The sequence below is a fragment of the Bos grunniens genome, chromosome 3 (assembly GCF_055505025.1).
Source record: "Bos grunniens cultivar Pamir isolate PY7600 chromosome 3, Bosgru_T2T1.0, whole genome shotgun sequence".
NCBI classification, from domain to species: Eukaryota; Metazoa; Chordata; class Mammalia; order Artiodactyla; family Bovidae; genus Bos; species Bos grunniens.
Genome location: NC_141167.1, coordinates 84,635,013 through 84,651,731, shown reverse-complemented (window position 1 = coordinate 84,651,731; position 16,719 = coordinate 84,635,013). Strand labels below are relative to the sequence as shown.

The following is a 16,719-nucleotide window of genomic DNA, read 5'->3' as shown; positions in this document are numbered from 1 at the left end:
ATCTTATTTGCTTACCTCTAATAATCTTTCTTTGTAATTCATTTCTTTTCAACCAATTAATTAATTAGTACTGTCAAATTAATATGTATCCATAATTTCTTTTAGTTTTTTTGCTTTTCCCTATTTACTACTTTAATACATTTCTAATTTGTTTCTCAAGAAATTGATCTATTGTACCCACACTCTTGCTTTCACCATTGGTCTCTTACTTAGTATGCAATTAGAGTTATCTTTTAGAAAGCTTGATTAACCTATCCTCTTGCTTATAATGCTCATTTTCCTCTTCCTCTATCACTTGCAGCTTTACTGCTCTGACTCCAGCTGGTCCCCCACACAAATCAGAGGTGCCACAGTGTAATATACAGAATGGTGGCCCACAGAAGATGCTCATGCCCTAGGCTCCAAAACGTGAATAGGTTACACTTACTTGGCAAAAAGGACTTGGAAGATGGAATTAAGCTCATGGCCTTAAGATAACGAGACTACTTTGAATTATCTGTGTGGGTCTGATTACATGGGCCCTTAAAAGTGGAAGAGGAAAGCAAAGGGGTCAGAGAAATGTGATTGGAAGAATAGGCAGGAGACATTTGAGGTATGAGAGGGACTTTGCTCTGTGAAGTTCAATTTGACATTGAAGGAAGGATGTCATGAGACAGAGACTTGTTGATCTTTAGAAGCTGGGAATAGTTAGCTGACAGCCAGCAAGGAAATGGAGACCTCAGTCTGGCAACCACAAGGAACTGAGTTCTGCCAGCAACATGAATGAGCAAGGAAATGGGTTCTCCCCTAAACACAGATGAACACAGACTTGCCAAACTTTAATTTTAGCCCAGTGAGACCCATGCTAGACAATAAGTTTTTGGTAATTTGTTATAGAAGCAATAAGAAATTAATAAGCAAGGCCTTATAGACTTTTATATTGGGCATATCTGATTCAAACCCTCACTCAATCCCTTAATAAGCTGAGTAACTGCAGGGCTGTGTTTACCACCTACTTCATGAGGTTGTTGTGAGCCAGAAGGTAGGTCAGATAATGATTAAGTTCAGTTCAGTCACTCAGTCGTGTCTGACTCTTTGTGACTCCATGGACTCCAGCACTTCAGGCCTCGCAGTCCATCACCAACTCCTGGAGTTTACTCAAACTCATGTCCGTTGAGTCGGTGATGCCATCCAACCATCTCATCCTCTGTTGTCCCCTTCTCCTCCCACCTTTAATCTTTTCCAGCATCAGGGCCTTTTCAAATGAGTCAGCTCTTCTAGAAGTAACAATTATGATGACAATAATATGAATAATACTTTAATAATATAATACTATAGATAATATACATATTTTAAAAATAATGGTTGTATGCAACATTTATTGAATATTTACTATGTGCCAGATAATTTTCTAAGCACTTAATAGGTATTATATTTTTTAATCCTTAAAATACATCAGTTAGATGGTATTATTATAATTTACCAACACTTTTTTCTTTCTTTCTTCTTTTTTTTTTTCAGCTTTTCATTTGGATTGGTGTATGGCCAATTAACAATGTTGTGATAGTTTCAGGTGAACAGTGAAGTGACTCAGTCACACATATACACGTATCCATTCTCCCCCAAACTCCCCGCCCCGATCCAGGCTCACATAATATGGAGCAGAGTTCCATGTGCTACACAACAGGTCCTTGTTGGTTATCCATTTTAAATACAGAAGTGTGTACATGCCCATTCCAAAATTCATAACTATTCTTTTCCCCCATCTTTCCCCTCAATAACCATAACAGAACTTTTTTTCTTACACATGAATGACAGTTATTTAGAAAAAGAGAAACAGACAGAAAAATCAGAGAGGATGAGTAACTTGCCTGAGCTCACACGTTGTGTTAGAGTGTTGGAGCCAGTACACTAAACCTAGAAATGTGAACCAGAACCTGCCTATTTAATCATCTTGCTGTTGCTCTTGTTTAGTCACTAAGTTCTGTCTGACTCTTTGTGACTGTAGTCCCCCAGACTTTTCTGTCCATGGGATTTCCCAGGCAAGAATACTGGAGTGGGTTGTTATTTCCTTATTGTTGCTGTTGTTTCAATATTAACCATTATGCGACAACTGCTCAATTATCATTATTTTTGTTATTACTACTATATTATTATTATTATCATTCCAATATCAATCAAAAGTCCACAGATAATACAAAATAGTAATGGGAAGACTTACACATGGAGTTTTGACTTTGAACAAAGATTATCTTTGAGTCTGCTTTACAGTTTGATCAAAGGGCCAGTTCAGCTAACCAGAGCATGTAGACCTGGTGTGAATATATGCTAAATTGCTTCAGTTGTGTCCAGCTCTATGCAACACCATGAACTGTAGCCTGCCAGGCTTCTCTGTCCTTGGGATTCTCTAGGCAAGAACACTGGAGTGAGTTGCCATTCCCTTCTCCAGGGTTAGACCTGGTGTGGGAGTTGGCAGTTCATCCTAGAGTCATGTGTCCTGCTGTTATGTATCAGCAGTTATTAAATTTATCTGTGAGTTCTGAATAGTTTATTTAATTTCCATGTTCTGGTTGCATAACTGATCTATCTAATAATATACTCCTTTTAAAGTCACAAATTAAGTTAGGTCAGTAATTATTATAACTATAAAAATATGAGATAGATCATTCAAATGTGAGGCTTTATATCAACATAAACTTTTTTTTAAGAGTCCATTAGGAAAAGGACAGATAAATGAATTGTTGGATTTTTCACTTATATCCAGAGGCTCTGTGTGTTTTGTTCATCAGCATAGTTGCTTTTATAACACATTTTCTTTGGTTTTCACAGCCTTTGACCATGGGACTGTGGCTGACAAAGCAGAAGTGTGTGAGAAGGGAGACAGTGAGATACAATGACCAGCTGTTCAATATTATGATACCACTGAAATGAATAAATCCATCCTCCTGAGGGAGACAAAAAATACCTTGCTCTACAGCAGTGATGTGTGCAGAGAAGAAATAGTCTGAGTGCTATGAATGTGATGACAAAGGGCTGAAAGCTACAAATGAATTCTCAGCCAGAGAAGACCCTTGCCCCCAACTAAGTAAATGCTGTATCAGCCTGGCCTTCAGCATCCCACAGATGGGGCCTGCATTTCACTTACTGAAAGGGGAGCAATCGCACTTCTCCCCCTGACAAAAAAGACAATTGCGAGGCCTGGAGGGGTGAGGGCAAGGAAGATTGTTCCAGTCAATCCTAGAAGTCCAGTTAATCTAAGCCAAAGGAAGTCACTTTAATCACCTCTATGATCTTCCTCACCTTACTCAGTACACTTCCGGCTTTTCAATTAGTATTTCATTTCTTTGGCAAATGATTCACTATACTTTTGCTGTTTTGTGAACCCATGTCCTTCTCCTCCAGTTGATCTTCCTACATGTCCCTAGTCTCCTGCATTGCAATTAGCGTTTCATTTCTCTGGCAAATAATTCACTATGCTTATGATTTACTTTTATGGTAGTCACTTATTATCAGTCTTGGGTCATGGTAACTCAGCAGAAATTCCAGCTGAGAGATTTCAGCATGCTCCTAATCAGCCTCCTGGCTTAACTTTACCAAGTCATTCTTCACCCAGATACCAGTGGGATGGCTCATAAGAGCAAGTCTGATTGTGATCTTATTGCTTGTCCTCAAGTCAAAATTCAACTCAGAATCAAAGTCTCCTAATATTTACTGTGAGGAGAAATTTCACAGTGCTCAGCACATCCTCAGAAGTCTTTATGCCCAGGGTACCTCTTTCTTAGGGCTTCCCAGGTGTCTCAGTGGTAAAGAATTCACCTGCCAATACAGGAGGCACACGTTCAATCCTTGGGTTGGGAAGATCCACTGGAAAGGAAATGGCAACCCACTCTAGTATTATTTATTGCTTGAGAAATCCAATGAACAGAGGAACCTGGCAGGCTACAGTCCATAGGATCATGAGGAGTTGGACATAACTGAGTGGCTAAGTAACAACAACAACAACAGAATGGATTTAAATGACTTCAGACTGTGTTTTGGTAATGCCCTAAACCTTCCTCGTTTAATATTCAGCAATGATGAATAGCATCTGGCTATTTTCTGTCTCCCTCAGTAGACCGCAAGTTCCCTGAGAATATGGCCATCTCTTGTGCCCATCACAGTGCCTGGCACCTTGGACAATGAGCATCTCTTTGTGTTAAATATTTCTGTTAACCTGGTACGCTCTCACCACCCAGTGTTGGTAAAGCATTTGGGTTGATCAGTTAAATTAAATCCACAAGATAAAAATTCCAAAGTTATACTCTATGAGGTTCCAGATTGCCTTGGTACTGTATATCAAATCATTAGAATAATTTAAAAAATCAATTTTTTCTGCAGTTCATTTTCCAATTTATCATCTATATGTCTACATGAGCAGGAGCTGCAAAACTATGCAATCTGGTAGAAACTGTTGCCATCATGTCGCATAATTACTTTTTCATAAGCTAAAAGTGTATCTTTTCCTTAATAAGCTGAATGATAATTCTTATATGGGTATATGCATCTATCTATCTGTGTTGATGGTAATTTCATATGCGTTGTGTTATATATTCCTCATAATACCACCTTGAGGTAAATACTACAACTTTTATTATCTCTCTTTTATTAGCTGACACAACAGCACTCAATGTACTTAATGTTTAGCCTGAGTCACCAGACAGTGAGTGACAGAATAGAAACATCTGGTTCACAAAATGGAGTCTAGTTTATTTTCAATTCTGAGTTATTTTGAGACTCCTTGAGTTCAAAATGTAAAACAATTCATACTGTAAACCTCATATGAGGGCTTCCCTGATAGCTCAGTGGTAAAGAATCTGCCTGCCAATGCAGGAGACACGAGTTCGATACTTGGGTCGGGAAGATCACCTGGAGAAGAGAATGGCAACCCACTCAAGTATTCTTGCCTGGAGAATTTCAGGGACAGAGGAGCCCCGCAGGCTACAGTCTCTGGGGTCACAAGAGTAGGACACGACTTAGTGACTAAACTGCAAAACCCCATACGAACAAAGCCCATATATGTTTTCTTCACTACTGTGTTGCCCATCACCGAGCTCAACAAAGAGCAGGTACTTAATAATTATTTGTTAAGTGAATGAATGAACCTATAATGGGAATTCTTTTCACTGCCTTTTCATTGCCCTTCAAGGACTTTGTATTTGCACACAGCAAACAGAGAAGAGATGGCAGCTTCTAAGGCAGCTGATATGAAAAGGGATGCAGGATATTGAAGCGGCTAGACAGACTAGGTGATGAATCTTGACTCTGCTATTTATTAGTTGTGTGTTTTGGATCATTATTTGAATTATAAATCCCATTCCTATCATCAGGGTTTTCCATCATCTGGCCTGAACATAAAGACAGCATTACTTGCTTCATAGGGTTTTTATGGGAGGTAAATGAAATAATGTATAAAAAGCATGTACCACAGAGTCTAGCATTTAGTAGATGCTAGATAAATATTAGTAGCTCTCTTCCTGCTGTGAGGGAACCATGTTAATTCATAGCCATTTAGGTCAGCAAGGGAGTCAATCATTTAAGTTTTTTTTTTTTTTTATCCCTAAATAGTCATTACATATTTACAATTCCAGATTGCTTGATTTACATGTTCCCCTCTTAGCTGTTTCTAAGCAGTTTCAAGCTTTTGCATACCCTTAGAGTTTATCTCATTCTGCTATATAGGTTGAAGATAAATTTTGAAATCATACCAGTATAACTCAGCAATCTTTCAGGCTAGTGGATTTAGTTGTGAGTTTTAGCCAGGAAAAATAACAACCATAGTAAAATGTTTTGTAAATCCATACCTGATTGGAGAAAGGATATTAGACGTTAAGCTCTTGATTTTAATATATCTAAGCATTAAGCTACCTTTTGTATTTTGCTTGGTATGCTAATCCACACAGAAAGCATTACAGAAATTATTTCACGAAGTCCTCTCTAAATAATTCTTTTAACCTTATGAATGCTGAAATGTACAGTCTTGCCAGCCATTCTAGCTACTTAAAGATTCAGAAAACAACATTAGTTTTGCTTTTAGACAAAAATTATTCTAGGCATGACTTGTGTCTAAGGAGTTAAGAAAACGGTGATACTATTTTTGGATTCCTTTATATTGATATATTAAGTTAGTGAAATTAACTTACAGTTTGTTCCTTTTCTTCAAATACATTAAAAAAAATAAGTTGAAAAAATATCTTCTTAGCCATTTCTACAACTGATTATTGCTGCTTGTTAAGTTTGGGCAACTCCTTTTCCAGTGAAAATGTGTGTGGATTTCTGAAGCAATGCACAATCTGCATCAACTGTTTTTGTAAGTTTTTGCATGAGACTGACCTTGGTTTGCATAGTAGCTCTAATTCATTAGCTAAGTCATTTTAACCAATGAGTCTCAATTTTTCCACTAGTCAAAAGCAGCCATTACTGTTTATCTAACCAGTTTGTTGTGTGGATGAAATAATATAGGTAGATCTCTTTATGTGGAGCAGAAGTCTATAAATATTAATCCCTTATCTTTAAGTATTCTTTAACCATTTTCATGCCACTGATGGTTTCATGTCTAGTGATAATACCACTTTACATATGTATCATTTTCCAATTTTGCCAAGCACTCTCACGCAATCCCTTTATCCTCATAACACATCTGAGAGACCCCTTCTGTTTGGAAGATGAAAAAAATTATTAAATTGTAAACTTCTTAGATGTAAAGGACGATGTCTTCTGCTCTTTTCTTTGTTCTTCAGGCCAAGCTTAGCCCAGAACTTGGCATACATTTGGGGCTGTATAAATATTTGTTGCACAGAACTGATTGATGTGAAGAATAGTAACTTGTCCAAGGTCACACTCAAGGTTTTGATGGCAAGATGAGGACAGGGTTCCTTTGACTTTTGGATTTTTCCATTAGACAAGTGGTGAGCAATGTTTGAATTTTTTTTTTTTCCAACAAGGTCAATTCAGGGAAAATAAAAATGTTTATGTGTCACAAATTCCCAATTAAAATGAAAATAGCTTTATTGAGTCTCAAGGAAAAATATATTCCTTCTACTTAGATTCCTTACTTCTGCAGTACAAAAGTGCCAATGAGAAATATTAGCACTTCTTTTTCACCACTAAAATGTTAATATCTGGGCATATTTGAGAAGGAGCCACCCAGAGGCTGCTTTCCAATCTTTTATCCTTTATATTTGCAGAGCACTTTAGAGTTCTCAAAGTGCTTTCGTAGGCATTATCTAATTACATTTTTGAAACAATCCCAGAAAGAGGTATTATTACGAACCACACTGTACAAGGGTGCAATAAAGTTGCTAGGAGGGGGAATGACTTGCCTAAGGTCACAGAGTAAGTGCATAAACAAGGCATTGCCTCCCATATCCTTTATCCTGAAGACTTGCCCCCTTTGCCTATACTGGGTACTAGGAGTTGAGACAAGATAGATTCCCCAACTCAAAAACAAAACAAAGCATAAAACACAAAAATCTGGGCATTTTTGTCTCAGTTCTGCTCATGAGGCTATTTTATTAATCTAGCTCAGTACAGGACCCTAAGAATGAACCAATCCCCCCCCAAAAATTACTTTATTGACATGAAGGTTTTCTGTTCTAAAATCTCTGCTCTAAAATCTTTGGGCAGAAAGGCTACAGTGAGAATTATACTATGAGCTACAAACTGAAGTCTGGTCTTTAAGCTGCTCTGCATGACCTAGCTGGATGATTGATGCCATGTCAGAGTTCTGTTCAGATTTATGGAATGCCAGTGATTTGGTACTGTCTTGACTTAAAATATCTACAAATGATCAGCTTTGTTATAGTCTGCACATATGATGAGGCTTTAGAAATTTCTTTTACTAAATACGCATGTACTGATCCTTCCTTCCCACATTTATACATCTTATTTTTTCATATGCTCATTTGATTTTACTTACTTTCAATTGGAGATTGCAGTAAAGCAAGCATATTTAACCAGGTTGTCCACTGAGGGAAAGTGAACAGAGGTTTTTTCCCCCCAACAATTCCTCTTCAAGGAGTTCTGCAAGCAGTTACATATTTGTATAAAGTGCCAAGCCAGAAAAGTATGAGGCAAGAGTGGGAATGGGGTGGGAGAGGAGGTGGCATGGCTTTCTGATGCTGTTCCTGTCTCTCTTCATTCAGTCTTACCCCCACTGGTCTCCTCTATTTCCCTTCTATGGTTTCTTATTTGTCACCATCACCTCTACATGAGCTAAGAATAAATTTGGAGGGTTTTTTTGTTGTTGTTATTTTTCTTCTTTTGAGTCTACATCTGCTTCCTTTCTCATTTATATTTCACAGTTCAGTGTTGTAAGTGACATCATTTTCCAAATTCATTAAAAATGACAGGGATGTCTGCAGTTGTGATACTGATAAGATCTTTTGTAGGGAGAAGCAACATTTGCAGAAAGTTTTGTTGACCTCAGACAATTTGCCATTCTTGAAGAAATACAGAGCTGCTACATATCTGATTTTCTGCTTTCTGACCCAATAGAAATAATTATTGGCTTGTTTTAGACTTGGTTGTGTTTGCTAGCTGATTGATGAAGTTCACATTTAGTAGACTTGCTGGGTTTTTCTGTTTGTTCTTTGAATAATGCTGCTGAAAGTTAAATTAGACCCTCTACAACAGATACTGTCTCAGTGGATGAGTGGGTACATTTAATCCACGGTAGGGAAAACACCTTGAATTCAGTTCAGTTCAGTCACTCAGTCGTGTCTGACTCTTTGCAACCCCATGAACCGTAGCATGCCAGGCCTCCCTGTCCATCACCAATGCCTGGAGTTTACCCAAGCTCATGTCCATTGAGTTGGTGATGCCATCCAACCATCTCATCCTCTGTCATCCCCTTCTCCTCCTGTCCTCAATCTTTCCCAGCATCAGGGTCTTTTCAAATGAGTCAGCTCTTCGCATCAGGTGTCCAAAGCATTAGAGTTTCAGCTTCAGCATCAGTCATTCCAGTGAATACTCAGGACTGATCTCCTTTAGGATAGACTGGTTGAATCTCCGTGCAGTCCAAGGGACTCTCAAGAGTCTTCTCCAACATCACAGTACAAAAGCATCAGTGCTTCGGTACTCAGCTTGCTTATAGTCCAACTCTCACATCCATACATGACTACTGGAAAAACCATAGCTTTAACTAGACGGACCTTTGTTGACAAAGTAATGTCTCTGCTTGGGTATATGCAATTTTTTCTTCTTATATTTTCTTACATCTGCATTTCCAGAATATTGTTTTTCAATTTTTAGATAAAGAAAAAGAATATGTGCAAAGATAAATCAATGAGTTCACTGAGTTGGAAATCTTTATAATGTGTAATTTGCAATTACTTTGTCACTTTTTTGATGTTTATTAATTTCCATATTTCCAAAACACTAATGACCATATAAACAAAAGTTTGTTCAATGTGTTTTTGTTTAATGAGAATCAAAATTTCAAAAACCCATGCTCATGGCCAGAATTTTCCCAAAAGGTAATTCATATGATTAATGAGAAAAGCTTGTGCTTTCTTTCCTCCATATGGTAATTCAGTTTATTGTCAAAGATAGCATTCAGTCTAATGTTGTTCACATTTAGCAAATATTTAGAAATCACCTAACTGCTCAAAGCACAATACCCTTAACTCTTAAGATATGATCCTTGTAGTTTTACAGTAGTTCCTTAACTGATTTTCTTTCATTTTGTCTCTCTATGCACCTAATCAATCCTCTACGTTGACAATTCCTGTACAAAGCCATTTCTGTTTTCTCATCAAAATTATTTCAGCCTCTTTTCATTCATTTATGGCATAACACTTATTCTTGTGTAATGGCATATGATACCTGTTATCGTTAGACAGCGTATCTGTTACTGATAATGCAGGTGATTAATTACTCATGTATGGCAGATACAGATGTAGTGTGGTTACCCCTACATTCCACACATTTTTAAGATAAGCTATTGAGTATAACAAGCACACAAACAACTGCATAAATCACATATGCAGTTGCATAAACTACATTTCTCAATAAATTTTCACATAGTGAACATGTTCATATAACACCTTTCCAGAGCAACAAAAAAAAACCTTCCCAGTCCCCAAGTGGGGCCTTTTGCTCCCTCCCAGTCACAAGTGCCCTCACCGAAGTTAACACTAGACCACTTCTCTTCACCATAGATGAGTTTTGGTTTTGTGGCTGGATTCTTTCACTCAATATTATGTGCGTGAGTACTGGCATTGTTAGTAGTTTATTCATTAGTATTGTTGTTTAATATCACATTTTGTGGATATACTATAATTTATCTATTCATTCTGCTGTTCTTGAAAATTTGCTTTTGCTACTTGTTTGGTTTGCTAGCTTGAGCTGTTAGAAAGAGTGCTGCTGTCTATATTCTAACATATGGCTTGCAGTAACCATTTATATAAGTACGTTTTTGTTCATTCATTTATCCCTCCCTTGGGATGTTAAATTGCCAACATGAAATCGAGAGTTGTGTTGTTGTTGTTGTTTTTTTAAGAGAAATGTGTTTCTGAAAATATTTGAGTTTTGAAGGCAAGTAAAGGGAACTTCTTAAGCTAGTCCACTTTCCAGTTACAAACATTGGGACTTTTATGTCTGTTTCAAGTTCTGTATCCCAGAAGATTAATAGAGAGTATTAATAATTAATAGATAGTATTAATTTTTAAAATTCAGTTCTCACTTTAAAACAAATAAGCAAACAAAATATTCTATAACATCAAAGAAAAAGAAAAATCACAAAATTTAAAGGTAATATGAATTCTTAAACAGGGAGTTTCATATGAATTCCTAGAAAGTTTTATAAAAACAACTCATATCAATGGCTAGTAAACTGAAGCTGGATCTTAACAATGATCCAAGAAAGATGGAAATAATTTCTGTATAAAAAATAAAATAAGCATTGAAAACATTTAACATGGTGTCATTGAATTAGCCTTGAAAAAAATCAAGTAAGTGAAATAGAAAACAGATTGGAGCAATTTTATTCCACTAGGAAATGGAGAATAAAAATATACTGTGTAAGTAAGAGAAGTCCGCAGAGAAAAACACAGAACAAAGAAGGATGAATAAATAAGCAAAGATATAATAAATAAAATAAAAAACCTAGAGCTAGAAGAAATAAATTTTCAATATTGGAAACTAAGAGAAATTTAAAAAAAGACCTAGTATGTTCAAAGTAAAATGTACAAATATAAGCTACTACTGAAAGACATTAACAATTTTAACTTTAGTTTTCAATACTAAACACAATGAAATAACATAACAAACAAATATGGATTGCACAATTTATTTAAATATCCTCTCCTTAATAAAACACTGGGACATGTAATCTACAATTTTAAATGTGGAATTCTGCACTTTGAGCTCAACAACAATGTCTTTTTTCTTTTTGTATTTTTTAGCATTTTGTTCACTTAAAACAAATTCCTGTTTTATCTAAATTGATCATCCTTTAGTCTTATATATAAAAACATACTGTATAGGGTATACCTAAATATGTCTCAGAAATTCAAAAAGACTCATGGAATCACTGATGAACATGAAGAGTTAATTGATTGATTTTTCAAAGTTATAGGTACTGTTTTGTACCAATAATGGAATATCCACTAAGTGTGGCTATTGTTTTTGAGAAGAAACAATTAGGCTTAATTAATCCCATGGACGGTGGAGCCTGGTAGGCTGCAATCCATGGGGTCGCTAGAGTCGGACACGACTGAGCGACTTCCCTTTCACTTTTCACTTTCATGCATTGGAGAAGGAAATGGCAACCCACTCCAGTGTTCTTGCCTGGAGAATCTCAGGGACGGGAGAGCCTGGTGGGTTGCCGTCTATGGGGTCACACAGAGTCGGACACGACTGAAGTGACTTAGCAGCAGCAGCAGCAAACCACATCATTAAGATAGGAGAAAGACTAATAAGAATAAATTAGAATACAGAACATCAAAATTAAAGGAGAACTAGTACTGAAATCTTAACTGGTATAACTGCTGGATCAGAGTAGGATACAAAAGAAAAACAAGTGACAATTAATGGACTCTGACTTCAAGATGAAATGCAGATATGTGGGAAGAGTCAGAAGGTAAGGGAGAAGCAAGAAGCTATAAAAATGTTCAACTCTTTTTTTTGAAGGCAGCATGGAAAAAAGAATATCCTATATTTCAAAACTTTTAATACATTACAAAATAAGTAATTAGGTAATTAAGAAAAAAGTAAAGTAAGAGCATAAAATAGGATTATAGCAGATGACATCTAAATAACAATTAGAATAATAAATTTGAATGGTTTAAAACCTCTATAAAAATCTGAAGGATCTTAAATTGGGTTGATAACATATACTGAAAATATAAAACGGATTTTTTTCTGAACTCTACATATAAACACCCATGGGGACTGCTTCAAGCCCCACGCTGAGGTCCCTAGGTCAGTGCCTTCTCTGAGGTCTGCCTTTATCATAAGCTGGGGACCCAAGCACCAGCCTAGGCTAGGCAGACTCTTACTTGCTTTCCATTGTCCTTTATTTCCAGAGTCAATTTGATCTCCATCATGGACATGCCAGCCTAAGTAGGATTTGTTAGGAACCGTTAAAGGAAGGTCACTATTTCTTGAAATGGACTATTCAAGGAAGGTATAAATCACTCACCTATAGCCAGACATCCTGGAATGTGAAGTTAAGTGGGCCTTAGGAAGTATCACTATGAACAAAGCTAGTGGAGGTGATGGAATTCCAGTTGAGCTATTTCAAATCCTAAAAGATGTTGCTGTGAAAGTGCTGCACTCAGTATGTCAGCAAATTCGGAAAACTCAGCAGTGGCCACAGAACTAGAAAAGATCAGTTTTCATTCCAATCCCAAAGAAAAGAAATGCCAAACTACTTCACAATTCAAACTACTGCACAATTACACTCATCTCACATGCCAGCAAACTAATGCTCAGAATTCTCCAAGCCAGGCTTCAACAGTATGTGAACTGTGAAATTCCAAATGTTCAAGCTGGATTTAGAAAAGGCAGAGGAAACAGAGATCAAATTGCTAACATCCGTTGGATCATCGAAAAAGCAGGAGAGTTCCAGAAAAGCATCTACTTCTGCTTTATTGACTACGCCAAAGCCTTTGATTGTTTGAATCACAACAAACTGTTGAAAATTCTTTAAGAGATGGGAACACCAGACCATCTTACCTGCCTCCTGAGAAATCTGTATGCAGGTCAAGAAGCAACAGTTAGAACTGAGGACATGGAACAACAGATTGATTCCAAATAGGAAAAGGAGTACGTCAAGGCTGTATATTGTCACACTGCTTATTTAACTTATATGCAGAGTACATCATGCAAAATGCTGGGCTGCATGAAGCAAAAGCTGGAATCAAGATTGCTGGGAGAAATATCAATAACCTCAGATATGCAGATAATACCACCCTTATGGCAGAAAGTGAAGAAGAACTAAAGAACCTCTTGATGAAAAGTGAAAGAGGAGAGTGAAAAAGTTGGCTTAAAACTCAACATTCAAAAGCTAAGATCATGGATCCCAGTCCCACCACTTCATGGCAAATAGATGGGGAAACAATGGAAACAGTGACAGACTTCATTTTTTTGGCCTCCAAAATCACTGTAGATGGTGACTGCAGCCATGAAATTAAAAGATGCTTGCTCCTTGGAAGAAAAGCTATGACCAACCTAGACAGCATATTAAAAAAGCTGAGGTATTACTTTGTTGATAGAGGTCCATGTAGCCATGTATAGATGTAAGAGTTGGACTATAAAGAAAGCTGAGTGCTGAAGAACGGATGCTTTAGAACTGTGGTGTTGGAGAAGACTCTCAAAAGTCCCTTGGACAGCAAGGAGATCCAATCTGTTAATCTTAAAGGAAATCAGCCCTGATTATTCATTGGAAGGACTGAAGCTGAAGCTGAAACTCCAATGCTTTGGCCACATGATGCCAAGAACTGACTCATTGGAAAAGACCCTGATGCTGGGAAAGATTGAAGGTGGAAGGAGAAGGGGATGACAGAGGATGAGATGGTTGGATGGCATCACCGACTCAATGGACATGAGTTTGAGCAAACTCTGGGAGTTGGTGATGGGCATGGAAGTCTGGCGTGCTGCAGTCCATGGGGGTCACAAAGAGTCAGAGACAACTGAGGGACTGAACTGAACTGATTCAAGGAAGGATTTTTGCTGGAAAAGGTAAGACAAGATGAAAGCTTTAGCATTGGTAACTTACAAACCAACAACACAGAATTTCTGCAAGTAATTGAAACTATTAGCCTGCTTCAAAACTTTTTGGTTTTTATCACTAGGCGAGAGAAAAGTTAATGAAGACAATTTGCATGATATCCTTAAATATCAGATGAAGAAATTTACTGATGGGTACAGATTCTGGCAAAACATGCAGCAGAAACACTCAGAGAGTTTTTCCATAAGCAGCTCCCCAGGTTTCTCCCCAAGAACCAATCTTCTTTTCAGTCTCTTCAGTTTCATCTCCACAGCCATCAATTCCCCTTATGCTTTAGAACAGTTTCTTCACAGATTAAGGAAAAATATAATCAAAGGAAATCCTTTGCTATTGCCAATCTAGGCAACATTAGCCAGAATGAGTACAAAGTGTCTTCAGTGACAAATATTAAGTCATGCCAGTTGCTAAAGAACACGGCACTGACTTTGACTATTTTAACAATGATGAAGTAATGAAAGACATCAGGGTTATCATAGGTTTATATCACCCTTCACACAGGCAGTGTGTGTAGACGTGGAGAAGAGTGAGTGAGTTGTTGAATCTTATCAGGCAGAAGCGAACAAATTAAGACAACAAATCACTCAGATGAAATACAAAGAAAAGCACAAGAAAGAAGATTGCAGCAGGTGATGCTAAGGAGACAGATGCCATCTGAAAGTTTGGAAACCATGTTTGGTCCTCAGATGCCCAGAATTTGTAGCTGAAGGCAGATGTACACTAGCAGATACAGAGGCTTGTGATCCTCCTCCCTCTTACTTTGATTTTCACCCATTCAGTCAAGCCACGTCCAACCCTTCTCCCAGGGAAAGTGTATTTATGCCTTGATCTCAAGCCGTGGGCCCTGCCAATTATGCTTTCACTAATGCCAGACTGAAGTATCCTGGAAGTGGAGCAGGATGAAACTTTGATTAACTCCCACTGGCTCCCACACACACATAAGGGAATACTCAACTTCGAGGAATTCGCCAATACTGACATGTACCCATGGGGGCTCTGGGAACACTCAGACCTCCCAGATTCAACTAAAGAAGAGGAACTCTTCACTCAGCACTGTTTGTTTTTAATTACTTATTCAGACAATATTTTAAAACATATCCTGGGGAGGGGGCCGGAATTGCTTTCTCGGAGCCCTGAACGCTCCCAAGAGGAGAGTCCTTATGCTCAGACCTTGATGGAACTTCATGTGTGTGGGTCCTCACCTTTCATCCCAGTGTGCAGATGTCAAGGCACAACCATGTATCAAATTGTCTAATTCTGATGTGATTCCAGGATATGTGGTTAACTTTAAGCAAAGTAAATGATAAATGTAGTTTTTGTTCTTTAAAATAAATTGGGAATTAGAGAGGAAGCACAAGAAGTCTATAAATGTTCTATAATCATAAATGAAAAACTTACCTCTTGCACTATGGTGCCTTGAAGTTTACTTTTTTCAAAAGAAAATGAGTTAAGCAGCAGATTTCAAAGAACTTTCTTTCTATAATAAGTCAAATTCATCTTTACCAGAAGAAAAGTTTTGATAATTCTAAGAAGACTGATTGGGACAAATCAGATGTGCCTTCTCTTGTCTTTATTGGATGTGACTTTGTGGGATCAAAAGACAGGGCTTTGTTTCAACTTTTTTCCACTAGCCTAGTATTTATTGGCACTTAAAATGAATGCCTTGTAAATAAGGTTGACATGCTAATTACCAGTAAGTAATCATCCGAATAAGTATGTCATCAAATCAATTACTTTACTTTCGGAGGATTACAGTGATTACTGTGGTGCATTAGCCAATTCATGGTCTGTGTTCTAGAGTCCTAAAGGAAGGTTGCACAGAAGTAACTGATGGCAGAAAGGAGTTATGTAGCAGACTCAGATTTTACGATGACCAGATTTCAAACACAGTGGATTTACTACACATTTAACTCATTTAGCTTTTCTGAGAAATCCTAGTGTTAATTTTAGTTGTGGAGGAAAGATATTTAATAAAGTGTTTGAAAATCTTAATGAATAAAGAATCATTTTAAATCTGGGAAAAAAATAAACCTATGGCATACAGGTAAAAAAAAGTACTCAGAATTGATATCTTTAATTTCTTAATCTTTTTTTTTCCCCCCAAACACAGAGATTGAATCAACATTTTTCAGATTGGAGGAAAATAAAATAACTTTTGATCTGGGTTATAGCTCAACTTAAATTTAGGGAATATTAAACTAAACACAACTTTCCACCTTGAGTTCATAAAATTAAGAGTAAAAGAAATAAGAAAAAAACTGAATGCTTCACTGAAAATCATAGAAAAGTAAGGATAAACATAAAAGGAAGCAAGTTGTCAACAGCTATTTTCAGGATATTAGTCAAAGTAGACAAATTTGCATGTAAATTTTTATCATATTACCTGACAAATTGCCTTTACATCACTTTGTAGAGTACAGCTGTGATAACATTGGACAATGTCAGTGTTCATTCTTATGTAGACTTCCAGAATA

General features: G+C 37.1%; 1 long non-coding RNA gene and 1 pseudogene across 1 annotated transcript in view; both read left to right on the top strand.

The window, feature by feature from the left end:
• Positions 1–10,080: 10,080 nt before the first annotated feature.
• Positions 10,081–16,719, top strand: part of LOC147375936 (uncharacterized) — a 94,795-nt gene continuing 88,156 nt past the window's right edge. The window contains exon 1 of the long non-coding RNA XR_015160585.1: positions 10,081–10,218. This is a non-coding gene — a long non-coding RNA (uncharacterized LOC147375936). The remainder of the gene's footprint in view (positions 10,219–16,719) is intronic.
• LOC147375937 (BRISC complex subunit Abraxas 2-like) lies at positions 12,071–15,228 on the top strand (annotated as a pseudogene).